The 27,658-nt window shown below is 47.0% G+C and overlaps 1 long non-coding RNA gene across 1 annotated transcript in view; it reads right to left on the bottom strand.

Moving 5' to 3' along the window:
- Positions 1-642: 642 nt before the first annotated feature.
- Positions 643-27,658, bottom strand: part of LOC135892790 (uncharacterized) — a 48,868-nt gene continuing 21,852 nt past the window's right edge. Inside the window, exons 2-4 of the long non-coding RNA XR_010562300.1 lie at positions 26,138-26,197; positions 16,926-17,039; positions 643-705 (exon numbers count right to left, since the gene is read on the bottom strand). This is a non-coding gene — a long non-coding RNA (uncharacterized LOC135892790). The remainder of the gene's footprint in view (positions 706-16,925; positions 17,040-26,137; positions 26,198-27,658) is intronic.

Here is a 27,658-nt window from a genome sequence, read left to right on the forward strand (position 1 = left end):
ATTCCACCACGATTTCAACAGCTTCCACCCCACCATCAACCTCAGCCTGGACCAATCTACACGGGAGGTCCATTTCCTAGGCACCACAGTACAAATAAGTGACGGTCACATTAACACCACCCTATACCGAAAACCCACCGACCGCTATGCCTACCTTCCTGCCTCCAGCTTCCATCCCAGACACACCACACGATCCATCGTCTACAGCCAAGCACTGAGGTACAACCGCATTTGCTCCAACACCTACAAGGATTCTCAAAACTATGATACCCGCACGAGGAAATAAGGAAACAAATCAACAGAGTCAGACGTGTACCCAGAAGCCTCCTGCTGCAAGACAAGCCCAAGAAAGAAGCCAACAGAACTCCAGTGGCCATCACCTACAGTCCTCAGCTTAAACCTCTCCAACGCATCATCAGTGATCTACAACCCATCCTGGACAATGATCCCTCGCTTTCACAGACCTTGGAAGGCAGCCCAGTCCTCGCCCACAGACAACCCGCCAACCTTAAGCATATTCTCACCAGCAACAAAGCTCGATGCCAACTCTGCCCACATATTTACACCAGCGACACCATCACAGGACCTAACCAGATCAGTTACAACATCACCGGTTCATTCACCTGCACGTCCACCGATCTTATATATGCCATCACGTGCCAGCAATGCCCCTCTGCTATGTACATCGGCCAAACTGGACAGTCCCTACATAAAAGGATAAATGGACAGAAGTCAGATATTAGCAATGGCAATATACAAAAACCTGGAGGAGTACAAACAGCAAACAGGAAAACATCAAAAAAGAGCTCTCCAACCTGGAGACTTTCATAAATAACCAACCCTCCACACAAACGGACTTTACTAAAAGAAGACAGGAGATCTACATTACACACTTCACCTCTGTACAAAGGAAAAAGGACTGTAAGCTGTCTAAAATCCTACCTGCCACATGGGGCCACGATAGAATAGTGGTACCCCTAACTCACCCAGCAATATCGTCAATTTATCCAGCTCCACACTTAACTCGGCAGAAGCGACTGTCCTATCTCGGGGACTCTCTTTTTGCCCCACCACCCCCACAAACATGATACAGTTCTGCGGTGATCTGGAAGCCCTCTAGTCTATAAGGTGCCACAGGACCCTTTGTTGCTTTTCATACCAGAGGTTCCCAACATGCTTTACAAACCAACTCCCCAACAGTCTGAATCACTATTGATCCCAATTGCTATGGACCTGCATTCATTCCACAAGTGGAACTCCCTTGGATGGCAGTTGATGTTTTGCATGCAGAATCCTAGAATATCAGGGTTGGACGGGACCTCAGGAGGTCATCTAGGCCAACCCCCTCCTCAAAGCAGGACCAATGCTCAAACTACTGAGCTATCCCTCCCCCGTCATGCTATGGAGATCCACACTGCACATCAGAGTGGGAAATATTGCTGAGTCTGTGCAGAATGAGAGACAAAGCACTGGCATAAGTTCGCATTTATTGTTTGATGGCTATTGCAGTATCAAACTTGGGCCTCATTTGGTTAGTCAATGTACCCAATTATTGTAATGGTAATGGTTTTATTGTATTCCCAATTATTATGATTGTAATTGTTTGCATTTCTGTTTATATTATATCTGGTGTTAGGTCAATTGTAATGATTTTAGTTATACTCACCTGGTTATAATTGTTTGAGATGTAAGATTTTGATAAATAGCCTTTCAAATAAAAGCTCTGGGTTTTGCATCTTTTACTCCTGAGTGGTGCAGATTCATGCAAGCAGGCTGTGATGCGGTGTTCATCCCCAAACAAGGCCTGAAGGGGTAAGTTATGCCAATTTACCTATAGGCTACACATGGAGGAAAGCCAGGAAATGTTAAGGCCTAATTGGCCTAATCTTCATCTCCAGGCCTTGTGTGGGGTGGAAACCCCATCGCACAGGCCCACAAGCGTAAGTACAATTCAGATCTGAGTAAGGGTTGCAGCACTAGGTCCATAAAATATCAAGTCAACCAGATCTCTCTCATCAACATCGAAATGTGTTTGGCCCAGATCCTCAAAGGTATTTAGGTACATAGGCTAATATATACAAAAGGGCCTTAGGCATAGGATGATCAGTGTCACAACACCTAACTTTTAGGCCCCTAGGCAAAGCGATAGGCACCTTTGAATGCAATCCACAAAGCCAGCATGCTAGGAGCCACCTAAGCCATCCAGCGGGAGATGCAGACAACAGGGGCGTATCCTAAGTCCCACGCTTCTCTCAGAGTTCAGCACCTATCTCTGCTAGAGATCCATGAACTGAGGTAAGAAAGGCATTAGGTCACCTAAGCGGTGAATGGGCCTGATTTGACAGGTGTGCTCAGATGCCACCAACTGGATCAGGACTTTTAGATGAGTTTACACAAAACAGCTGGGGTGGGGTGGGGTGGAGAAAGAGAGCAGCTCTCTTATAACCTTTAGCCTAGTGGTTAGAGTACTCACCCAAGATGTGGAAGACAATCCCCCCCATTCAAGTCCCCCCACACACACACATCCTCCTGAGAGGAAGCAGGGATTTGAACAGGGATCTGCCACATCTGAGGTGAGAACCCTAATCACTATGGTATGGAATATCCTGACATGGGGCTCCCTCAGTCTCTTCTATTAAAGTTTTTCAACTTAAATTAAATGATTCTATATTAATTGGGCTAGACAAAGTTAAATGACACTATAGCTTAGTGATTAGAGCACTCACCTGAGCGATGTAGATCCCTGTTAAAATTCCTTCTCCTCATCAGGCAGAGGAGGGACTTGAACTGGGGGTCTCCCACATCCCATAACCACTAAGCTAAAGATTATAAAGGAAGGTTCCCTCCACCACCTGCAACTGTTGTGTTAACTCACCTAATGGGCCCAATCCAGTAAGCAGCCTCTGGGCATGCCTACCTGATCAGGCCCAGCATGCAATTTAGGTGGACAAATGCCTGTCTTCCCTGGTTTGTGGATCAGCCTGGAGCATAGACAGGAGATGGCGTCTGAGCGCCTGCGGTGAGGCAGCACAGCACATGCACACAGGCAGAAATGTAGGCACCTAGGGTACTCCCTCTGCACATGATTCGCCACTGAATTAGTTTAGGAACGTACAGGGGTAAGCAGCAGTCAAAGGGGAGTTTTGTGGATCTCAGTAGGGCCTAAAAATGGGACTTAGGCACCTAAGTACCTTTGTGGATCCCACCTCTAACTCCTGTCAAAGTTAGATTCAAGACTCACAATTTGTTAGACCACTCTGTTTATTAGCACAGCGCTCTGCTAATACATTCAGATAATGTGAGCACCATGCAAGACCCACACTACCTTATTTTATACAGATAAAAAGGGCGAGAACTGAACAAGAGGACAAAGAAAGCAGAACTGACAAGTTTACCGGAGGCTACATATACATATTCAATTTCCTTACTAACTTTAACAGATCTCCGGCTAATGTTCCACCATTAGCTTAAGCGGACTCATTGTTTATGCCTTAATGTTCCTTTTCCTGACACCTGTATTTCAACATTCCTTATTTCTGCTTAAAGGTACATACAGCATTTCTTCAATCCATTCTATTTTTACAATATAATTCATTCTACTTTCACAATCCCTCCTTTTGGTCAAGCTACGCTATGACCAACAATTACTGGGTTCCACATATTAACCGTTCTTTATCTCTTTGTTCATCAGCGATATTCAAAATCATCATATTCGCACTCTGTTTTGGGGCAGTCACCTGGGTGGCATACCTTACACAATTCTGGATACAACAGGAGATTAACTGAAAACATACAAAAATCATTAGGTTCTCGTGGGAAGGACCCTAGCACTCGGAATTCTGGGAAGAGTCGGGCGGGATAACAGATACCTGACCAGTTAGCTGGTAACGCAGTATTGGTCCCACAAACCCAATGATGGCCTATTAAGGCCGGGAAGGGTCGGTTGCACCCATTTGTCACATAGGTGCCTGCAAAGAAGGAGTAATATCCTCCAAAGGGCACAGGGTAATTCTCCTTACGAGGAGTGGTGTTATTTGCATGGCATTGAAAGATTGTATTGTTTTCACTAAGGTTACTATAGGGGGAACATGAGATTGATTTTTCTGTTTGATACCAGGACGAGAAAAAATTCATATGCCCATACCCGGCCCGCCACTCTTTAGTTTTGTTCGAATAATCCCATACACCATTGGCCACAATATGCCGAAGGCAACGGCTTTTTCCCAGATCCAACCCTGTCCCATTACATACCCAACACCAATGACCTTTTCCCTCCACCACACTTATCCATTTAGATACATTTATTCCCACTGCTTCCCAAGTGTCATTGCTGTTCCATGTTTTGTTAAACGGACGAGGTCCTCCAGTGAGATCTGGGGAATTGAGTGGGATTGCCAGGACAGGAACACCAGCTTGAGAGTGGGCTGGGATGTGGCTGCAGACCCGGCAATTAGAAATATTAAGGGTCTGAGCTATCCACACTTGCTGCTGGATAAAAGAATTGTCATTGTGGACTTCCCGGACCTTAAGACACCAGCAGCCAAGGAACAGGCGCCACCAGAGGCGCATGTTGGAGGCAAGGCCCTGCTAGTTCTGACAACCTCAACTGAGGGAACCGCAGTCACGGTTTTACATCCACCAGGGAGCAGGCGCTAGGCTCGCTACTGCTTCTTCTTGCGCCTTGCTTTAGGTCGTCGTCTGCTTCTGGCAACCCTTACGAGAGTGTAGATTGTAAGGTATTGCAGGCTGTTCCTCTACGTCTTCTTCTTTAGTCAAAATTGACTCTGCGTGGTTCTGAGGTGATGATTGGTTTGCTGGGGATGGTGCCTTCTTACACTGCGAAGCATGTATCCACGCTGCGATGCCAGATAGTTTAACAGCCGTCTGGGTAGTAAGCAGTACCTGATGAGGACCCTTCTACCAGGGCTCCAAGGCGTGTTTTCGATGATAGTGCCGTTCGTAGATCCAATCACCTGGCTCGAGGTCGTGGCAAGCGTCAGAGGTGGGTTCCGTTGGCCAGGCAGCTCAACCCTGTGAATGGAAGTGACTTACGGCTTGCATTAATCCCTTGCAATATTGAAGGAGCGTACTGTGAGTCGAGTTCAAGTCTGGGACTGGAGTAATGGTAGCCATAGCTCGCATAGGGCGTCCCATCACAATTTCAAAGGGACTCAATTTATGCCTTTGGGATGGAGTGGATTGCATTTCCATAAGGGCCAGAGGTAAAGCCGCTGGCCAACTTAACCCTGTAGAGTCACAAATTTTAGCAAGCTTATTCTTAAGGACACCATTTCGTCTTTCAACTACACCTGCGCTCTGTGGGTGGTAGGGACAGTGCAACAGGTGTGTGATATGTAATACACGATCCAGGTGTTGAACAAGTTGTCCAGTAAAATGTGTACCCCGATCACTGGACAGAGTGGCAGGAATTCCCTTGGCAGGCATAATATGATTTAATAAACATTTGGCAACAGACAGTGAGTCAGCCTTTCGACAAGGAAAGGCTTTGATCCAACCAGAAAATAAGCATACCATAACCAAAATAAATGCATATTGTTGACACTTAGGCATTTGTACAAAATTAAGTTGCCAATGCAAGAATGGTACTTGGGGCAGGCCCCGGAACCCCTGAGCCACTTTTACAGGTTTACCAATATTGTGGCTTTGGCAAGTGGTACAGGCGGCACAGTGACGGGTTGCAAAAGAGCTGAAATGGGGGGCCCACCATCCTGCCTTAGTTACAGCACAGACCATCCCCTCCTTTCCGACATGTGAAACACCGTGTAGCAGGGCGGCCAGTGACGGGTAGAGTGAAAAGGGGGCCACAAAGGCGCCAGCAGGCGAATGCCAAAGGGAATCAGGATGTAGAGAGCAACTGGGCAACCCAGGAATCTTTTTCGGCTTCTGGGTCAGAGTCTTGGAGCAGGGTGAGGTTAGTGAGGGACGGCGATGGTATAGAAACAGAAAGGGAACCTAGGAATGCATCTGGAGAAGGTTCTATGGCAGCAGCATGTTTAGCAGAGGCGTCAGCAAATGCGTTACCCTTAGCAACATCAGTATCCGCCATCGAGTGGCCAAGGCACTTAACAATAGCTAGGGCAGACGGAAGTAAAACTGCATACAGGAGAGCAGCGATGTAGGGGCCATTTTTGATAGGGGTACCGGGGGAGGTAAGGAAACCCCGAGCTTGCCAGAGGGTGCCAAAGTCATGTACAACCCCAAAAGCGTAGCGGGAGTCAGTGTAAATGGTGGCGGAGCATCCCTCCGCCAAAAAGCAGGCACAGGTGAGGGCAACTAATTCAGCAACTTGCGCTGAGGTTACAGAAAGTAAAGGCGCAGCTTCTAGAGTTTCAGAGAGTGACACTACAGTGTATCCTGCAAGGAGACGACCTTGGTTGTCTCGAAAACAGGAACCATCAGTAAACAAAACAAGGTCAGAGTTAGGGAGAGGGACATCAGAAAGGTCAGAGCGCGGGACGATGACAGCAGAGACAGTTGCAAGGCAGTCATCGGGATCACCGTCATCAGACAAAGGAAGGAGAGTGGCAGGGTTTAACTGAGAACAATGCTTTATGGTGATATACGAAGCCGACAGCAGTAAAAGTTCATACCTGGTAAGGCGGGCGGTGGAGAGGTGGCCTGTGTTATGTTGTAGCAGGAGGGTTTCACAGAGTGAGGTACCATGAGGGTAAGAGGAGAGCGGAGGACAAGGGATTTGGACATTTCGACAAGGTACACTGCGGCAGCCACAGCATGCAGGCAGGGGGGTAAGCCTTGGGCAACAGGGTCCAAAGTGGCAGAGAAATAAGCCACTGGGCGGTTTTTGTCTCCGTGCATCTGAGTGAGGACTCCCAGTGCACACCCAGATTGCTCGTGGCAGAAAAGGGTGAAGGGCTTAGAATAGTCAGGCAGTCCTAAGGCGGGGGCAGAAGCCAAACCCTGTTTGAGGGAAACAAAGGCAGAGTTGGCCTCAGGGAGCCACGGCATGGGGTCAGGGACAGAGACTCGAGTGAGGTCCTGGAGAGGTTTTGCAAGGGAGGCATATTGGGGAATCCATTGCCTGCAAAATCCAGCCATGCCCCAAAACTTTCGGCCCTGGTGTGGGGAGCGGGGTCGGGGAAAGCTGAGGATAGCTTGGACGCGGGCGGGAGAAAGTGTACGGGAACCCTGGGAGAGGAGAAAGCCAAGGTATGTGACGGAGGCCTGACAGAGCTGTAGCTTAGAGTGAGAAGCCTTGTGACCCTTCTTTGCTAGGGCAGTAAGGAGCACTAAAGAATCAGTTTCTGAGGCAGACAACGAAGGGGAACAGAGGAGTAGATCATCTACATATTGGACTAGTGTGGACCTGGACGGAAAAACAAGGTCAGCAAGGTCTCGGGTTAATGCTTGGGAAAAGTAAGATGGGCTTTCAGTATACCCCTGAGGGAGCATGGTCCATGTGTACTGTTGCCCCTTGTAAAAAAAGGCAAAAAGATACTGGGAGTCAGGGTGAACCGGGACAGAAAAGAAAGCAGAGCACAAATCAACAACAGTAAAATGAGTTGCACCTGGTAGGATAGAAGCCAGAATTGTTGCTGGGTTAGGGACAACAGGAAAGGCGGGTATAACAATGCGGTTAATGGCTCGAAGATCCTGAACAAACGGCCACGATTTACCATCAAACTGGGAGGATAGGGGTGTTACAGGGGCTGGAGTAGGGGACAATAATGCCTTGTTCCCACAGGGCGGTCATGACCCGAGCAATGCCAGCCTCTGCTTTGGGGTTTAAAGGGTATTGAGACAGGGGTTTAGAGGAGTCAACAATAATGCAGACGGGGTCAGTATTTAAGCGGCCCACTTCAGATGGGTGGGTTGGCCACAGAAAAGATGGGACCTGCGAAATTAGGTGTTCAAGGGACGGGATGAATGGGTAACAGGGAACTGGAGTGGAAAGGGAAGTTTCAGACAGCAGGGAGGCCACAGAATGGCTCAGAGAGGACTGGGGTATTTATAAGTAGACACCATCTGGGGAACAATAGATGGTACAGCCAAGTTTACATAACAGATCCCGACCCAAAAGGTTTACCGGAGTGGAATCAGAGAGAAGGAATGCATGATCCGCGGAAAGGGGACCAACTTGGACCGGTAGAGATTTTGAGGAGAATTACTCCTGATGCAGACCAGTGTAAATGAAGGGGCAAGGAATGAGAGGCTGCCTGTGCTCCTCCTGCAGGATTCAGTGTTTCTTAGACACTGTTTCCCTTTGATCTTTACTACTGTTTTCTCACAGCCCTGTGGCCTCTAAGATTGTAGCACTTCTCATTAAGTCTAATAGTGTTCTTTGTTTCTTAAGGACGTTCTTACTTTTCCTAACGCAAGAACAAAATACTTAGCTTCTCCATCTCAAAGAATATTCCCAATACAGGTGAATTTACACACATCACATGCTTTTAACTTGGATAGTTACATTATACTCATTTTACAAGGTGGGCCCTTAGGGACAGAGAAGTCAAGTGACAGGACTAGCATCACAGTGGGATTGCGTAGGAGTACCTTACCTCTTTCTGCTGGGTACAGTTGCTACCTCAGTCTCCCACTTGTTCCCAGCTTGTCTGGCAGGAAGGGCAGTTTTGTGCTCTAGGCATACTGGAGAAAGTCAGGCTACACAGACTTCCACATAGGAAAATACCTGGGGGGTGCGTAAAGCCCACTCTAGAGCTTCATTCTCTGCTGTCTCAAAGAGGGTGGTCTATGAAAACCCAGTCTTTTTATTAATGGACCCCACCTGCCCCACTGCCAATCTCCCTCTGACCTGAATTAACCCCTTCCCTGCTCTCTACTTGTATAAAGCTTCTACTCACCATTAGAGGGAGTAAGGGCTAGATCTAGAATTAGAACTCAGGAATTCCTGCTTCCATGTTCAGAGCAGCATCTTGCACTGCTCTCAGCATCAGAAAAATGAGGTGCATTGTCAGGCTTTACAAAAAACCACTCTTGTATTGCATTCGCACAACTCCACCACAGCAAAATGTTGTTGCATTCAAATTTTGTGGTGCAATAGACATTGCTCGTGTGCTGTTTTTTTGAGTGTAAAAAGTAATCAAAATAAAAATAAAGTATATAATAAAATACAGAAGAGAATATCTGGATTATTAAACAAGAAAATTGGCTTTAAACATACAGCAGCTTGGGTTCCTGCACCTCCTCTAGGAGCCAGCCCAAACTGTGTTTCTGCCTTCAGTGTCAGAGTGGGGAGGCATATTTCTATATTCAGATATACCCATAGCATTTGTGTACACAAACTGTACCTGGAACTTGGTTCCTCTCTCTAATTGGCATAACCTTCCTGTAGGGGTACCTATTATATAATGAACTGGTATAAAATAGGATTATTGGTTAATATGTATGGCCCATAGATTTAAAGTCAGCTCCCTGAAAGGCAGTGAAACCATCTAATTTGGTCTCTTGGCCCTGTAAGAATTCAGTCAGCTGCCTTGCAGAACTGTTGAGGGGGATACAGAAGAAGGATACAAACAACTGCAGCAGGAGTCGCAGTATAAAGAGCACTATAGTAATCAAGCTAAAATTGTCCTAGTTAATGTATGACATATGTCCGATTCCCGCACAAACTAATTATTTCACCTCTTTTGAGGAGCTGAGGCAACAAAATGATAGAGTACTGCTTGCTGCTTGAGTCCAAACATGCTCATGGTGATAGAGAGCAAGCTGTCAGGAAGGGTCCTTCTTTGCAAACTGACGTAATGGGTTAGACCCCAGCTTACTGGAAGGTGAAAGAAAGTTACAGCACATGAATGGCCATTTTAATCCCTTTTCTCAAGACTGTAAATGCTAACTTGGACTGATCGGAGAAAATAACCATCCAAAAAATGAAGCGGAGTCATGACACGCCGAGGTGGCATTCCATCTTCTCAGAAAGGGCCCAGACTAGAGTGTCCAGTCTGTGAAAGAAATTTACTGAAACATCTCTCACGGTGAGATTTTATCTGTACTCAATTGTATTACTGTATTAGGCTTAGATTTGCGTGTTTTATTTTATTTCGCTTGGCAATTCACTTTGTTCTGTCTGTTACTACTTGGAACCACTTAAATCCTACTTTCTGTATTTAATAAAATCACCTTTTACTTATTAATTAACCCAGAGTATGTAGTAATACCTGGGGGGGGGGGGGCAAACAGCTGTGCATATCTCTCTATCAGTGTTATAGAGGGCGAATAATTTATGAGTTTGCCCTTTATAAGCCTTATACAGGGTAAAATGGATTTATTTGGGGTTTAGACCCCATTGGGAGTTGGGCATCTGAGTGCTAAAGACAGGAACACCTCTGTAAACTGCTTTCAGTTAACTCTGCAGCTTTGTGGCACGTGGTTCAGACCCTGGGTCTGTATTGGAGCAGACGGGAGTGTCTGGCTCAGCAAGACAGGGTGCTGGAGTCCTGAGCTGGCAGGGAAGGCAGGGGCAGAAGTAGTCTTGGCACATCATTTGGCAGTTTCCAAGGGGGTTTCTGTGATCCAACCCATCACAGCTGTAGCTCTCATTTTCTACCACCACAGAGAAGTTTGCCAGCCCAGCTTCACTACTACAGACTCTGGCCAAGCTGTAAGTGCAAGTGCCCTGGAAATCAAAGGCCCGTCCGTCAAAGGTCAGATAGTGAGGGTCACCAGATGCTACACATTTGCCAAAGCATGTGGCGTGGCAGCCTAGGATTCCATTCTCCACCCTGCACTGCACATTGGCTCCGCAGGAGGCCTCCTGGCACTCAACGACCCCGCTGTGTTTGCACCGGCACCGTTCCTGGCAGGAGGCGCTGGGGTAGAACTCCTCTCCCTTCCTGTAGTACCTGCCCTGGTGCACACAGACATACTGCACGACGGGGACACACCAGTCTCTGCTCAGGAGGAACCCGGCGTCACAGAAACAACCTTCGGCACAGGGGGCGTCACAGCCATCAGGCCCCTAAAGGCTGTGGCAGGTGGCAGGGCAGCCGCTCCCACAGAGCTCGTAGTGTGAGTTACTGGGGCAGCTGGCACCTGCAGGAGAAGATCAGAGGGAACGTGCAGATGGGGGTGAGAGAAAGCTTCTTAAATTAAGGCACCACCGGAAGAGAAGGTGCAGGTATCACTTACAATAGTGTTGTTCGGGGGAATTGGGAGCCAAAACTCCTGGGTTCTAGTCATGGTTCAGGGAGGGACGTGGGGTCTACTGGGTTAGAGCAGGCAGGGCTGGGAGCCAGGATCTAGCCAATCAGAGCTGGAGGGCTTGCAATCAGGTTTCCTGGGTTGTACTGCCAGCTCTGGGAAGGGATTAGGATCTAGTTGCTTAGTCACAGAAGGGCTGGGAGTCAGGACTCTGGGGTTTTCTTTCTGACTCTTGGAGGGACATTTGGTCTAGTGGTTAGAGCTGCAGACAAGGGGACGTGTTCCAAGTTGAAACCCAAATTCTGGAGTGGGCAGCTGTGTATGGTTTAGTGATGGAGGACTTCGATGGCCAGGGCTGCGTGGCGCTGCAGAGCTGTGGGTGCTTCAAGAAGTGGATATATTACAAGGTACCGCCCCCTGCTGGGGGTATTAACTCCTATAAGTTCACTTCCTCCACACCCTGCTCTCATCAGCCATGTTGACTCAGACCATTGTCAATTGCCAATGGCAATATAGTAACTCCTCACTTCAAGTTATCCCAGTTAATGTTGTTTCATTGTTACGTTGCTGATCAATTAGGGAACATGCTCGTTTCAAGTTGTACAATGCTCCCGTATAACCTTTGGCAGCCACCTGCTTTGTCCACTGCTTGCAGGAAGAGCAGCTCGTTGCAGCTGGCTGGTGGGGGCTTGGAACCAGGGTGGACCGGCAGCCCCCCTATCAGCTCCCCGTTCCCTTAAGTTCCCTGTGTAGCAGCTTCCCAGCAGGCTACCAACTGCCGGCAGTTCAGCTGTCCCTCCCGCCACTGCCATGTGCTGCTCCTGCCCTCTGCCTTGGAGCTGCTCCTGGGAGCCTCCTGCTTGCTGTGCAGGGGAGTGGGAAGGAGGGGAGCTAATGTCAGGGTGTCTCCCTCCCCCCTACTCTTGCACCCCGGTTACCCCTTCTGCATATAGAGCAGGGTGGGGACAGGACCGGGCTCAGGATGGAGAGAGCTTGCTAACCGCAGCTGCTGTCTCAACTTCCTGATTTTTGTACTTAGAGTGGGGTCAGCATACTTAAGAGGGGCTATGCACATCTCTCTCTCTCTCCCACTCACACAGGGTGTGTGTCTCGGTCTCTGTCTGCCACGCTGTCTCCCCTCCCTCTATTCGTGCTGCCTTGTAGAGTGTGGGGCTACGTTAACAACAACGTGTTAACCCTTGAGGGCTCAGCCGAATGCTAGTTAATCATTTAGCAGTAAGGTATTCCCCAGGAAATATCCCACCCTCTTCCACCCTTTAACTTCACCACCTCAACCAAGCTTCATAATCATCATTGCTGTGTACAGTATTAAATTGTTTCTTTAAAACTTATACTCTGTGTGTGTGTATATAGATAGATAGATAAAATATAGTTTTTTGTCTGGTGAAAAAAATTTCCCTGGAACCTAACCCCCCCATTTACATTAATTCTTATGGGGAAATTGGATTTGCTTAACATCGTTTTCTAAGTATAACATTATGGTGGAGAATTGTGAAAGGGGGAATATTGGCATATGTTGTGGTTATTGTGAAAACTGGCGTGCACACCGCCAGCTCTAGAAGGCTTGGCACTTCTATTTTGCCAACCAGGCAAACTCTGAAGGATATAGGAGTTTGTCCACCTCCTGGCCTTGAAGGATATATATATATAGGTAGAGGTAAAATATACATGTAAAAATTACTATATGCAAATTACCTAACTGATAGAGGAAGGAGAGAACTGCCCATAATTGGCAGCACAAAGGAGCCACAGATAAAGGACATATCTGGTCAGCAAACAAACTACCTGAAACCAAAAGACTCAAATTATGACCCTCCAGAGGAAGGTGGAAGGAGTCAAACCTAAGAATAAGAGGGGGACAGGTTAACCCTAAATAGAAAAATGCAGTATGCAGTGCTGAAATCTGAAGACAAATACAAAAGTGTTCTGCTTATATACATGACACCCCTACCTTTTAATTCACCAAAAGCCCAAGGATATAATTCATGGTATAACAAGATACTTTTAATAGATTTGATGTTAATATTAAACATTGGGATAAATGTAATGTTAATAAGTACCCCTTTAAGGTCATAGGGTAATGATGCTTCTCAACTATTACCTGTGAATAAATGTAAAGCTTAGCACAGCAGAAAAACCATTATCAACTTGGTCTTCTGGATAAGAAGGGAAACTGAGGTACACCACCTCCTGAATTTAATGACTGAACAGTGGGATAATTTCCCCTAAACCCTTAAAAGGTAAAAGACATTGAAACCTGGCCTGCCTATAGAACAAAAACACAGGAAAATATGGGGGTAATTCCTCTGTTTTGCCTGAAATCAGCAAGGCTATTTGTAAAAGAAAGGGATATTTTAAGCAATAATCTGCCACCCCAAAAGGGGTAGAAACATGGTGTTTTTGTCTTTCAGAAAATCACAAAAAGCTGGTACCAACTGAAGAGCAACCCAGAATACCATGGATCTACTGTCGTAACAAAACTTGTGTTTTGTGTTGTGTTGTTTGTCTTGTTGCTAGCATTGTTATGTATTGAAAAATGCTTTTAATGCAGTAGTTTAACTATATTTTCAGAAGCCAATGTTGCAGAAGGGTGGAGGTCAAGGAATGCCAGTCTGTTAACAGGGAAACATCCTCAGGTAGCAGACACAATATTAGGAGGGATTGGTTTTGGAGTAGGAATTATGAATACTGAACCTGGAGGTAATTAAGAATAAATTAAGCTCTCTGTCCCAGCTACAGGACAGCCTGATACAGAAACAAATACATGCTAATGTGGATCTAGTCCAAATAAGTCTGGGTAATTTGAAAGCTAGATGGAATATGTGGCTCAATGCCATCACCTGGCTGCTGTATAGGAAACAGATGGAAATTGAAAACCATACTGCTATAGCCATGGGATGTACTGAAATGCAGATACTTGCTTTGTCCACCTTGGATCACGAAATGTTTTGGGTAATAGCGGGAAACACTAAGGTTTTAATACACTTCTAAAGCAAAGAAAAAGATCATTGATACTTATCAATATGAATGGATGCAGTATGTTTCTAGCATGGTAAGGCCAGACCTTTTAATTAGAGAAATTGTTGGTAAAATTGCACCCCAACAGTCTCTGGAAGCAAGGATATGGAAAGTTAGTCCACTCCCCATATTGCACATGGGATCTTTCTTGCTACCCCGGATCTCGAGCCAGTGGGCTGGGGAGGGAGGGAAGCTATTGGACACCAGAGGTTGAACCGAATGGACTCCTCAAAAGTGGGTATGTTTGTCCTTACCTATTGCCCCAGAGCCCTGTACCAAAGATATATCGCTGGGATCGTGTATGTGGGATAAATTGGATAATGAGACCAAGGTACTGTATAATGGGCAATGTGTATGTGTGAATTCTTGGGAAGAGGTCTTTTGGGAGATGAATGTAAATGCAATGTAAGTACTGTGTTTACCAATTATCACACTTACTATCTACCACAGCCAGAAAAATGTCATCTTACTGTGAGCACTAATGGCTCCTCTGGGAGGGGGAGGGGACGGAGCGGCTGCGTTGGTTGGAGCCGTTAGGGAGCAGCTCCGGCAGGGGAGGGAGCCAGATTAGATTAGATTAGAGAAAGGGAGAGACTCAATATATTGTTAGGAGGATGGATTAGATGGATAGGGAGATTAAACAGATTTAATAGATGGGTAGATCAATTAGATGGATTGGGTGATTAAATAGATTAAGTGGAGGATACGTGGCTAAAATGGATGGAGAGATTAAATGGATGTAATAGATGGATAGGTTTGTATTGGCAATTGTAATCAGTCACCCTGAAGAAAAAACGGTGGGATTTTTTTATGACTAAAAAAATTTCCCAAATTGAAAATTTTTTGGTTTTGGAATCAATAAAATTTCATTTTCAAAAACTACTTAACCTGCAAATGGGAAACTGAAACATAGTTTAAAAATGTTTTTTTAAAAGGAAAATAAAAAACGAACAGAATGAAAATGAATTCAAAATTCACCATTTGGGGTTTGTTTTCAATCAGCTCTACCTGTAAAGTTCTTTAGAGGGGCGGGGTTCTGCAGGGCTACTTCCAAGACTGCGTGTACGACTATTGCTTCTTCAAAGGCCAACAAGCCGTGATATGCCAGCTTATCACCAGCTATACTGCAGCCTGCCAGGCCACCGGGGTCACTATATATGCCTGGAGGACCAACTCCTTCTGCAGTAAGTGGAAGCAGCTTGGGACCGCCTTCTGGGATGAAAGTTAATGTACGAGGGAAAGAAAACAGGGTCTTTGCTCAAGGGAAAGCCAAGTTGGTTGGTGTTCAGGGAAGGGGATACGAGATGTTTCTCCCCTAGGGGGTGCAGGCTTTGATCCAGCCCCAGGGTAGGGGGACTGGCCAGGTCAGGGTGGGCATGGGAGAGGATATGGGGCTTTTCCCCTCTAGGGGGCACCAATTCTGATCTGATCCCAAGACAGGGGAACTGACTGGCTCAGGAGCAGGGAATTGGAATTCAGGGCCTGTCCCCTGGAGGGTGCAAATTCCAATCCAGGCCCTGCCTAGGGGTAGAAGTTGACTCAGTGTGGGTTGTCCAGGGATATGGGGCCTGTATTTCATGAGTGTGTGGGTCTCATGCAGGTCCTTATTGTACAAATGAGCCTGTCACAGAGCTCATGCTAATATCTGGAGTTGCCAGTGTCAGAAGAGGCCAAGAGCTGAAGGGGCCATGGAGACTGAACTTTCCTCTGACAAGGGGTCCTGCAACAACATACTGGCAAGGCACAGTATGAAGGAAGCTTGCCTGGCAGCTTCCCATACTGCACCCAACAGACTCCATTCTCCAGGGCTGTCATCAGGCTCCCTTCTCCAGCCCTTACGTTGTTACATAGTTCAGAATCCAGCTAGTTTTCTTTTATGGGATGCTACCGTCTTGTTGTTTCAATGACAGGTCTCTCCTGTGCCCAAAACAGCCACCGTGAGGTCTACGCCCGGGGCTGCCAGTCGACCTGTAGCAGCCTCTATGCCCCAGTTCAGTGCTCGGCCCAGTGCTGGGACGGCTGCGTGTGTGATGAGGGCTTTGTGCTCAGTGGTGATGAGTGCATCCCTATGTCCCAATGTGGATGTGTCTACCTGGGATTTTATTATAAGGCTGGGGAGACCTTCCACCCAACGTGCCAGGAGCAGTGTGTGTGCCAGGCCAGCGGAGATGTGGTTTGTAAAGTTTTGTCCAGCCTCCCTCATGAGGAGTGCAAGCTGGTGAACCTGGCAACCCTACCTACAGCGATGGCTCATGTCTTGCAAGGCAGGGCCCGGCTTCCTGCTCCAGGCATTGTGACCTGGTGCATGGGGTAGTAGAACCACTCAGGTTTGGCCCCTCCATTAGACAAGGCAAAACCTGAGTGGTACCACTACCCCATGCACCAGGTCGCAACACCCGGAACGGGGGATGCAGAAGCTGATGTTGCAGGAAGGGTGCAGGGCAGGCTCACTCAAAAATATTTCCCCCCCTTCCCCTCTGCCCACTGGGGCCTCCCATTCACATCGGGTATTTCTGTTTTTGCACCCTTGGTTTCATGCTATCTGTGGGTGCAAGTGAACCCATCAACCCATGCTAAAGCCACCACAAATGCAAAACAAGATAAAAATCAATCATTTAAAGCACTCTGATTTAAAGCAATCCACCCTGCCTCAGATGCTGCAACCAGCTGGTATAACCTGTGCTTATCCAACACCTGGCCCAGAGACCGTAAAGGGGCCCTCAGACATTCCGTACAATGGACTCACGTACCTGTGAATTTCGAATCATAGTAGAACAGCACTATTGAACGGCCCTTTTCAAACTGCCACTCGACCCTGGGTGTTCCGCTTTGCGATACGTACGCAGTACAGGGTATATCAATTGCTGGAAAGAAACAGCAATAAGACAGCATTTGCACTGCACCCCAAAGGTAATGTCATGTAATAAGATCCTATTTGTAAACACTTGGCAGAGCTAAGCCACGAACATATTTGTTTTAAAATGGACTGGGAGCCAGATTTTCATTTATACCCAGGACCAATTACAACGTAGTGTGAAGGGATCATCCTTCCTGAATCCCAAGGGCTGGAAAAAATGCCTAACAGTGAGAGGCTTAGAGAGCTGTTTAGTTCATTGAAAAGAAGATTGCCAGCTAACATGATTATGGCATACAAGTACGTTCTCGGAGGGGAAAAAATACACTAAAGGGCTCTTGGGTACAGAAAGGCAGAAGAACCACCAATGGCTGGAAAAAGCCAGACCTGTTCACAATATTGTATTGTTTTTAAAAGAGTGATTAACCATTGGAACCATCCAGGGAAGCGATGGATTCCTCAACTCTTGATGCCTTCAAATCCGGCCTGGCTGCCTTGCTGGAAGAGATGCCAAACAAGTGATTGGGCTCAATATAAGGGTAAGTGGGTGAAATTATCTGGTCTGTGTGATGCAGGAGGTCAGACTAGATGATCTAATGGTCCCTTCTGGCCGTAGAAATCTACCATTTCTTGAGGGCTACCATCTTAAAGTCACATGGGTCTGAAAATGCAGCCTAGTGCTGACATGCAATACTAAAATCACTGGAACAAAAACATTAACGAGCTTTTTCGTTCACTTTGTGCATTTGGCAGCACTTTGGGTATAGTCCGTTTCAATGCTGCCTTGTCTGGTCAGTTTATGTGGGTCTTTCAATCAGCAAAGGGGCAGAAATTCACTTATGAAAGCTTAAAATAGGAAATTAATTGTGAAGCTGCAGAAACTAGCAGGGACAAGAATTGTATCTGAATCTACTGGGAACTCATTGAGATTTACTAGATTACAAATCAGTGTTCCTGTAAGTGTCAATCCAAAATTAACAATAAATTAGAAAACTGACATCATAGTGACAGCCCGAAGGAGAGTGGAGCTACATTTCGCTCCTTCTTGAATGCCTGGGAGACTAGAGATGGAGTTATCACGGGCAACTGACATTTAAAAAAAAAAAAAAAAAAACAAAAACCCAGGGGTAAAATTTTCAAGTCACTTGGGGCCAGATTTTCAAAGGTATTTAGGTACCTAAAGATGCAGGGAGGCACCTATTGGGATTTGTAAAAGTGAAAGCAATGGGAGTTATATTTCTAGCCCACCTAGGTGCTTTTGAACACCCACTAGGCACCTATCAATAAGCACCTAAATACATTTGACAATCTGGCCGCTTAGGCACTTGTTTGAAAGTTTTACCCTAGATTTAGTAGTTCAACTTGCCAGAGGCCATTCCCGATTCTGTACTAATTCAGTCATCTTGTTAGGGCTCAGTCATTATCTCCACCCTGAACCTCATCTTTATGCTCTGATACAACAGCTATTAAGCCCCAAACTTTCAACTACATTTCATCTGAGACATGGACACTGGAATCTCTGGAACAAGAAGTACTTGAATTTCAAAGATTCAATACTCACCAAAACTACTATAGTATTGCTTTGAGTGCAGAAAGACTCCAAGTGTATTTACTACTGGAGGGAACAGTTTCTTACCCTACAGTAGCTGTGATTCTTCGAGATTTAGTCAGTGTGGATCCCACAGAAGGTGCACATGTGTCTCATGTGCACGAGTTCAGATATTTTGAATAGCAGTATCTGTTCAGGGCTGTAGTAGACAGAGAGAGCCTGGAGCACTGGGCCTGGTGCAAGATCTGTGTCCTGACCCAGAGGCTGTGAACCAAAGTCAGGCCGTGTATTAAAGCAGATGCTTGTAAGTTCACTATTCAGTACGTGAACTTGTCAAAGTTGTTGCTAGTGTACTAGGCACTAGATATTTATGTAAATATATTCCAGCTAGTACAGATAAACCATCTGATCTTGTACTAGATTGGGGTGTGACAGAATTATGAATAGGGATATTTTCTCCAAGACATCAGGAACAAGGGGAGGTAAAAAACAGAGGTCATGGAACATAAGGTGGTACGTAAGTTATTTATCTCAGCCTACAAATGTCGGGGTACCTCGCCTTAACACTTTGTGTGGCCTGGGGGATAGCAGAGACTGCTGCTGCTGACCAGGCACTCATGTGTTAGTGTACCTGTAACCACAGAGCTAGGGCACTAGGACTGTGCCCTGAGGGCAATAAACCTGGCCGAGTGCCTTTGTCACCTTACCATGCCAGTGGTCATTCTTTATGAAAAACATCGAGGTCCGCTGAATGAGCATTATCTGCTGTTAGTACTGGTAACACTGAAGCTCCAAGGACTGAAGCACTGAGCAGCCTGAAGAACGTTACCAAGGCAACGACATTTCAGCCTTCGACATCATTTAACAAGGGCCACGCATGACCTTCAGCTTCCTCACAACTCAAAGCCCTCTCGCGGTCCCTTCCAGTCCTAGAATCTATGAATTAGCTGATGACTCCGAAACTGGCAATGGAAGGTGGCTCGTGGGATCCGCCCTGACTGCAACATCTCGAAGAACCACAGTTACTGCAGAGTAAGGAACCAGACTGTTTTCTAAAAGTATCTGTCGGTGTCGATTCCACTGTAGGTGACTGGCCATCAGTGTCCCCTCTGGATAGTGGGAACGAAGAGAGCCAACTGCATCAGTCAAATAGGGATTGTAATACTGCTCTCCCAAACTTTACATCTGCCCTGGCAGCTAAGTCCAATGCATAATTCTTGACAAAAGCCAGTGTTCTGTATCAGGATCTCCTAGACTTGTCTAAGACAGTCCATCTGTGTCATTCACCCAGCCAACATCCGGGCAGTCAGGTGCAGGGACTTCACGTCTGGACAGAGTATCTGGCCAGGATGCTGGGAGATCAGGTCTGGACAGGACTGGTGGCTGAATGGACACTGGCAAAAGGTCCATTGGCCAAAACTGCCTGGGCCAGTTGGGAGCTACACGAATGATTGTGGCTTTGTCTCTTGATTTTGGAAATCATGCCGAGACCAGGGGAATCAGAGGAAAGGCAAACAGGATACCTGGACTCGATTGCAGAAGAACAGTGTTGGGAAATATTGCCAGGCTCCTGCCCACTTTAGAACAGAAATGCTGACTCTTGGTGTTTTCCTGGGTGACAAACAGGTCTATCACAGGAGTTCCCCAATGGTGGAATCTTGGCGCAATCATGGATCTCTGCAGGGACCACTCCCGACTAGCTATGGATTTTCTGCTCAGCAAGCCCACCAGGTTGTTGCCTACTCCTGGGAGATGGAGAGCCATTGGGGTTATCCTGTGTCGGCGGCACCGTGTCCAGAGCTTGAAGGCATCCCCATAGGGGAGACACGTGTGCACCTCTTTGCTTGATGATGTAGTGTGTCGCAGGTCTGGTCAGTCAGGATGTGCATGGTGGAGTTCGGGAGAGCAGGTAGGAAGGTTGCACAACCTTCTTGTTTATCAGGTGTTTTACTGGGGAAAAAGACCAACTTGAGCCTGAGCTAGAGCAGCCGCAGGTGAAACCTGGCAAGCGATGTCATGTATGTGTACGTTAACATATGTCCCCACAGCTCCAGACACATCCGCATTGTCACAGTCTGGTTTGATTCTATCCCAAGTACTAAAGACTACCCCTGTCTCCAGGAAGGCTCACTCTGACTGATCCAGAGTCAGTCAAGGCTCCTGGGAACTCTATTGCCTGTGGTGAGATAAGAGATTTTTTCCCCTAGCTCATCAGGAGGCCCAGCTGAGAGAATAGGGATAGTGTGTAGTCCAGGCTTTCCGCCATTTCCTCCTGGGATCTGCCCCCATCATCCAGCCGTCGAGCTGAGGGTAGAGGTGAATGAGCTGTTGCTACCGCGAGGCACTTTGTGAAGACTCGTGCCACGGAGAGTCTAAAGGGCAGAACGTTGCCCTGATAATGATGGGGCCCCCACTGTGAGCCCTAGGTGCTTCCTGTGAGCTGGATGGATAGCGACGTGGAAGTACATGTCATGTCAGCAGAGAGCCACCAACCAGCCTTGAGCCTCAAGAGATGGGATGATGGAGGCAAATGTCACCATCCTGAATAGGATACAGTGTTGTATATGTCCAATCTTCTCATGTCTAGGATGAAGCTTGGATAGGACGAAAACTCCTTTCTTCTTCAGAAGAAGAAAGAACAGGAGTATAATCCTCTTCCCCAGTACTCCATAGGTACCTACATGCCATAGAAGAGATGAAGCAACTAGTACACTTCTGTTTGTAATAGGTTCTCATGACAAGGATCCCTGAAGAAGGATAGGGCAGGGGGTAATGCGTGGAAATGGATAGGGGAGCCATGGACAATTTCTAATGTCCATTTATTGGCTCGGATGGCTGCCCAGGCCCAGTGGAAAGGCAGTTCCTGAAGGTGGACGCAGGCTCCACACTGACTCCAATGCAACTCCCAATGCTCCTGTCAAATCTGCTGCCTCAGAGGGAGTCTGGTGCACAGAGGTGATGGGTGTCCCCAGGAGTATCTGAGATTCTCTTTGTGGGTAACTCTGGCTGTCAATCCCACTAGTAGGATGGTGTCCTCTGCCTCTGCTTGGGCTGCTACTTGTAAGGGTTCCTTTAGGTGTGTAAATCCCTAAGAATCACAGAGCTTTCCTTGAGGGACTGGAATACTTCGTTTGTTTTCTGCCTGAAGAGCTCCATCCCATTAAAGGGCAGGCCATCTATTGTGGCCTGTACCCACGAGGCTGTCTCAGTGACGACCGTGGCCATACCAGATGCGTTCTTGGCCGCCTGTAGGAATGCTCTCACGACCATCTGGCCTTCCTTGATTAGTTCTTTGAACTCTTCCTTGTTATCTTGAGGGATCTTGGATAGGAAGGGAGTGACCCTCTCCCAATTGAGATAGATGTATTTGGTGAACAGAGCCTGGTATTTGCCAGCTGGAGGGAGGCTGATGAGTATGCCGTATGTCCATGGAGATCCAACTTTTGGGGTCTTTGTCATTAGGCATGCCTTTCGTGGACTGTGATTTCTCCTGTGCTGAAGAAGCCAGGAACTCTGCATTTGAATGGACATAAGTGCGTTCAAAACCCTTTGGGGGCACTGGTATCTGTTCGCCACCCTTTTCAAAGTGGGAGGAAAAGTGCCCGGCATTTGCCACAGTCCTTTAGCCAGTTCCAGGAGCCCCTTGTTAATAGGAAGGGTGATTCTGGCCAGCATCATGGTGCTCAAAATAAAGACTTCTCTTGTATAAATGTAGTCCCAGTATCCAAGGTCTCTGCATGCAGAAAAGGAGGTCTTGAAAAGTTTTAAATTCAAATCAATCGCTGGGGCCGGGGCTGGTGTCACTGCCTTGTCCTTGAGTGGAGATGGGGGTCGTTGCGATCCCTCCCTTGCTTCCTGCTCTTGCGGGCCCATGTGTGGTTCTGGTGTGGGTGGCCTGGTTAACGATGCCACTGGGGAACGGGATCGCCTCCTTTCTGGAAACATGGGAGAGGGAATCTTGCTCCCAGACACAAGAGCTGATGGTCCCCAGTAAGGCTAAGGTGACGTCGTATGGGTACTAGGCTCCCCAGCCACCTCTTTTGGGTCTGTGACATTATCTGATTAAAATATGACCATGTAAACCATTGTTGCTACCACTGTTCTAGAACTGCAGCAAATCTTATACAAAGTATGACACATGGCCAGAAAGGGTTAAGCAGCTTGCAGGCTATATAATCCAAAGCCAACCTTTAGAGAGTTAGAAGAGTATGCAAATGGTAATTAGGGCCATTCCATGGTAGATAGATTTGCATTTCAAAGTTCTAGCCTATGTTGTTAGAAATTAAAGGTGATACTAATTTTATGTTTACTTATATCTGTTTACATGGCTAACATTAAACAAGTCAGTTCCTGTCTGTCACTATAGCTGAGGGGTAGGCAACCTATGGCTTGCGTGCCAAAGGCGGCACGCAAGCTGATTTTCAGTGGCACTCACGCTGTTCGGCTCTTGGCCACTGGTCTGGGGGGCTCTGCATTTTAATTTAAATTTTAAATGAAGCTTCTTAAACATTTTAAAAACTTTATTTACTTTATATATAACAATGGTTTAGTTATGTATTATAGACTTATAGAAAAAGACCTTCTAAAAATGTTAAAATGTATGACTGGCACGCGAAACCTTAAATTAGAGTGAATAAATGAAGACTCAGCACACCACTTCTGAAAGGTTGCCAACCCCTGCTATAGCTATTGATTCAGAGATCAAAAGGGGATATTAACATTTAGATGAGTCTTGGGTGAAATAATGTCACTGTCTATATGTCACTTTAAAGTTTGTGATAGACTGCCTAATGGATAAACTGCCTTATGTAAATCCATGTAGCTAATTACCTGTAATGCTTAGGAAATAGCTCCACTTCAAAGTATCCGTGATTGCCTATTGTTCACCTAAGGGCCCCGAACTGTAAAAATGCCTTGGGTCCCAATCCTTTTTTAATCTCAGATCTGCTTGATGCTTCATGCAGGGGAAGCTTAAGCCCAAGACAGACCCCAGTCCTGACTGGACCACCCTGAATATAAACATTGGACTAGAACCTATGCACAAATTCTGAAAGAACTCTTTGCAACTACAAAGCTCACCATCTCTGCTATGAATCTGAATCTCAAGAACTGTACTCATGACTGTTTGGATACTGATCTTTTAACCAATACACTCTCTCTCTTTTCTTTTTTAATAGAGGTTTGTTTGGTTAATAAGAACTGGCTGTAAGCGTGTATTTGGGTAAGATCTGAAATATTCATTAACCTGGGAGGTAATGTGTCCAATCCTTTGCGATTGGTAGAACTTATTTATATGATGAATAAGATGTTCAGTAATCCTCATCATATCTGACTTGCGCCTCTGGGTGGAGGCCTAAGGCTGGGTTGCTTTAAGGAAACGGAGTTGTTGGCTTCTGGGTAACCAATGAGGTGTTATAGAACCTGTTTTGTGCTGGTTTGGTAAATCTAGGTATTGGAATATCCACCAGCTTTGGGGGTTGTCTGTCCCATTCTCTGCAGTTCACCCTAATTGAGTGACCTCAGTTGGCTCCCCCCCGGGACTCCGGTCACAGGCTTTCACTCCAAAGGAAGAGGGGGATCTCTACTCAATTTGAGCAAGGCGGAGTACATGGGTTAGGTGAGGAGGAGTATCTCTTCGAACAGCAATGCCGTCAGGCGATGTGCCATTGGGGCTGGTTCCATTAGTCTCTTCAGCACAGGGAAGATGTCTGGAGGTGATCCAGATTACTCCAGGGCAGACACCTGTGCCAAGACTGGTGCTGGGTCCCTCATTCCCTGTGCCATTCACAGCCTATGTAGACAATTCAGATGCTTGGTCCTTTGAACCGATGTTTTGTTTCCTCCTTCTGGGACCTTCCTTCACGTTTGGTGTTACATATGGGCTCTGTCCAGTCCCACGAGTGCGTCTCATCTTTATGTACAGGCACGGATGCCAGCTTTACTGCCTGGGAAGCCTGCGCCAGAGTGACCGATGCGGACACCAGGGCCATCCGTGCCAAGAGCCTCAGTACCGCGGCTTTCGGTACAGAGGCCTTTGCCAATATTGAAGTGGTTGGCATCAAAGTCACTTGTGCCAGCTCTGCCGATATTCTCTTCGCCTTCTGTCCAGCGCTCAATCCTGGAGCATGACCTATGCTCAAGAGAGCGCTGGCCGATACCGGCTTAACTAGCCTGACACTGGTAATGGCCGTCACTTCTGTGTCTGAAGTGACCCACGTGGACTGCTCCAGCATACGCCGCCTGAGCAGAGCGTCCCTGGATTTGCGGGTCCTGGATGAAATGGACTTGCCCACAAAGCACTGATCCGGGAGGTGGCTCTCCCATAGGCAGAAGCTGCCTTGACTGTGTCCATCCTTGACAGGCATGAGTCCATCACAGGATAGGCAGATTTTGAAGTCCACCTTGAGACGTGGCAGCTTGCATGAGGTATGAGGGGGTCCTCACTTTTTTTTTTTTTTAAATGTCCACATGAAAGGAGTGTGAAGATGAAGATTTTTTCACAAATCTGATTTAAAAAAATAACGTGTTCAGTTAGGGGAAACAGTGGGCCAGGCGCTCGCTCGGTCCCGTCTTGCTGCCATGGGCATCAAAGGGAAGTGAGGGAGGATTGCGTCTGCTCTGCCTTTTACGCCCTTAAACAGGAGCACGAAGGGGGTGAGAAGGAGGGGGGGAGAAGATAAGTGGCTCCAACAAGCTCAGCTATTCAAAAGAAACCGAACTCATGCCCACGAGACGCACGTGCAACTGCAGTGGAATCCACACGGACACCAAGTCGAAGAAGAGCTGACCTTCCATCATCTTAGGAACAAGCGGTCATGACTAGATCACATTCAATACGTGCAAAGAGAATCACATCTAAACCAGTAAAATAAATAAAATATATATATATGAGAGAGAGAGACAGACACACACCGCTTGTGCTTTACAAGGGACCGTTTCACAAAGCTGAAAACAACTGAACCAAACCAGCTGGCAGGAACCAACCCAGTCTTTGCAGTTTGTGAGCTCCGAGCCATCAGTGCTCCTAAAGATCACTACACTGACTTCTGCTGGAAGGAAGCAGGGCCACAGTAGCAGTTTGTCAGGGTGAGCGCTTGAGCACAGACACTACAGCGAGGGAGGGATTCTCGTGTCACTGTAGTTAACCCACCTCCCCGAGAGGCAGTCGCTAGCTCAACGGAATAATTCTTCATTCACCTAGTGCTCTACACCGGGGCTTAGGTTGGCATAGCTGTCTCTCCGGGGGGTGGATTTTTCATACCCCTGAGAGCTGTTGCTATGCCAATGTAAGTTTTCAGTGTAGACCAACCCTCAGCCAGAGATCATTCCCCAGCTGGGAAAGGCCAGTGGGTGGAACTACACCTTGACTGCACAGGCAGCAATCAACAACTTCTCCAGCACTGGCAATTTTTAAATCAATCGTTTTTTCAGAAGATCTGCTCTAGTTCAAACAGGAATGAATTCAAGGAAGACCTATGCCGTGTGTTATCAAGGAGGTCTGACTAGATCATGGTGACCCTTCCGGCCTTTGAATATATAATTTAGCACTCTGCACTTACGGTCATTCTCAGGCACTTGAATGGTTTGTGTGTCCATCACCTGGGCTGATATCAAGGACCCTATGGGAAGGAGAAAAAAACGATTAGGAGAGAGGTTTGTTTAGAAACCACAGAACCCAAGTGATCCCAGAGACAGCAGAACAGCTGCCAAGCTCAACCCCACAGAGATTCATCTCTCCTATGAAGGATCAACACCTTAAGAACATTCTTTTCTACCTCATTTTCTTGGAGAACTCTTAGCCTTACAGTAGTTGCCAAGGGTCTGCACCCCATTACAGGAAAGGGGTTTTAGTCAGACTGCTTCAAGCTTTGCTTTCTGGTTGGTTTTTGTTAAGACAAAGTCAAATGTTTGTATTCGGTAAGGCCTTACGACGCTGAACAAGGATCACTAGGACAACTAGGCTACACACTGCACGCGTACAGACTAGTCCCTGCCCCAAAGCGCTTGCAATCTAAAAAGAACAGGAGTACTTGTGGCACCTTAGAGACTAACAAATTTATTAGAGCATAAGCTTTCGTGAGCTACGAAGAAGTGGGCTGTAGCCCACGATAGCTTATGCTCTAATAAATTTGTTAGTCTCTAAGGTGCCACAAGTACTCCTGTTCTTTTTGCGGATACAGACTAACACGGCTGCTACTCTGAAACCTTACAATCTAAAGATACAGATTTCTTCCCCGCTTCCTCTTTAAACAATTGCCCCCCAAATCGCATCCCCAGTCTCAGCAGCACTCCTCCTCCCCACACAAAACCACTCAGCTTATCTCTGATCCACCGAGAAAGAGCCAAAACTGACTGAAGTGTGCACAGGCTGGTTCCTCTTCCCCAGACAGCTTTGCACTTTGCCATCGGACCAGTCATTTTTGCTTATGCCATCACAGTTTCTAGCGCTGTTTCAGAACTTTTATAGCACCTATTGCCCTTGACATGAGTGCAATTTTAGATCTATAAATACAGCGTGATTGCCATTGGGGCTGGAAGCCACAATGCCCTAGTCTTGCCAGGACCACCACCAAACACGCAGACAATTTTATATTACACTCTGAGAGCCCTGAGGTTCTGGCTCCGACGAACAGCAAGTTTCAAATGGGATGGGGACCTCCACTGGGAAAACTCCGTGCTGGTTCTAGGCCAGAAAACAAAAGCGACCACACACGGCTAGGACGGGCTAGGACGGGGAATCTTTCCGGGAGCTGGGTCCCTGACAATTTAGAGGTTTAAAGATTCTCACCAATACTCTGAATTGTACCTGTGCCCCAAAAGGGAGCTGGTGCACTGCTCTGAACGTAGTTCTGGGCAGCAGCATGTTCCCCAACTGGAGTTTCTGGGTGAAATCCAAGAGCAGTCCTACACTGAGCTCCCTCCAGCCAGGAGAGGCCAAGGGCACAGACGCGATAAATCGACCCCCGAGCGCTCTCCCGTCAACTCCTGTACTCCACCGGCGTGAGAGGCACATGCGGAGTCGACGGCGGAGCGGCAGCAGTCGACTCACCACAGTGAAGACACCACGGTGAGTAGATCTA

The sequence above is a fragment of the Emys orbicularis genome, chromosome 20 (genome assembly GCF_028017835.1).
Source record: "Emys orbicularis isolate rEmyOrb1 chromosome 20, rEmyOrb1.hap1, whole genome shotgun sequence".
In the NCBI taxonomy this organism is placed as follows: Eukaryota; Metazoa; Chordata; order Testudines; family Emydidae; genus Emys; species Emys orbicularis.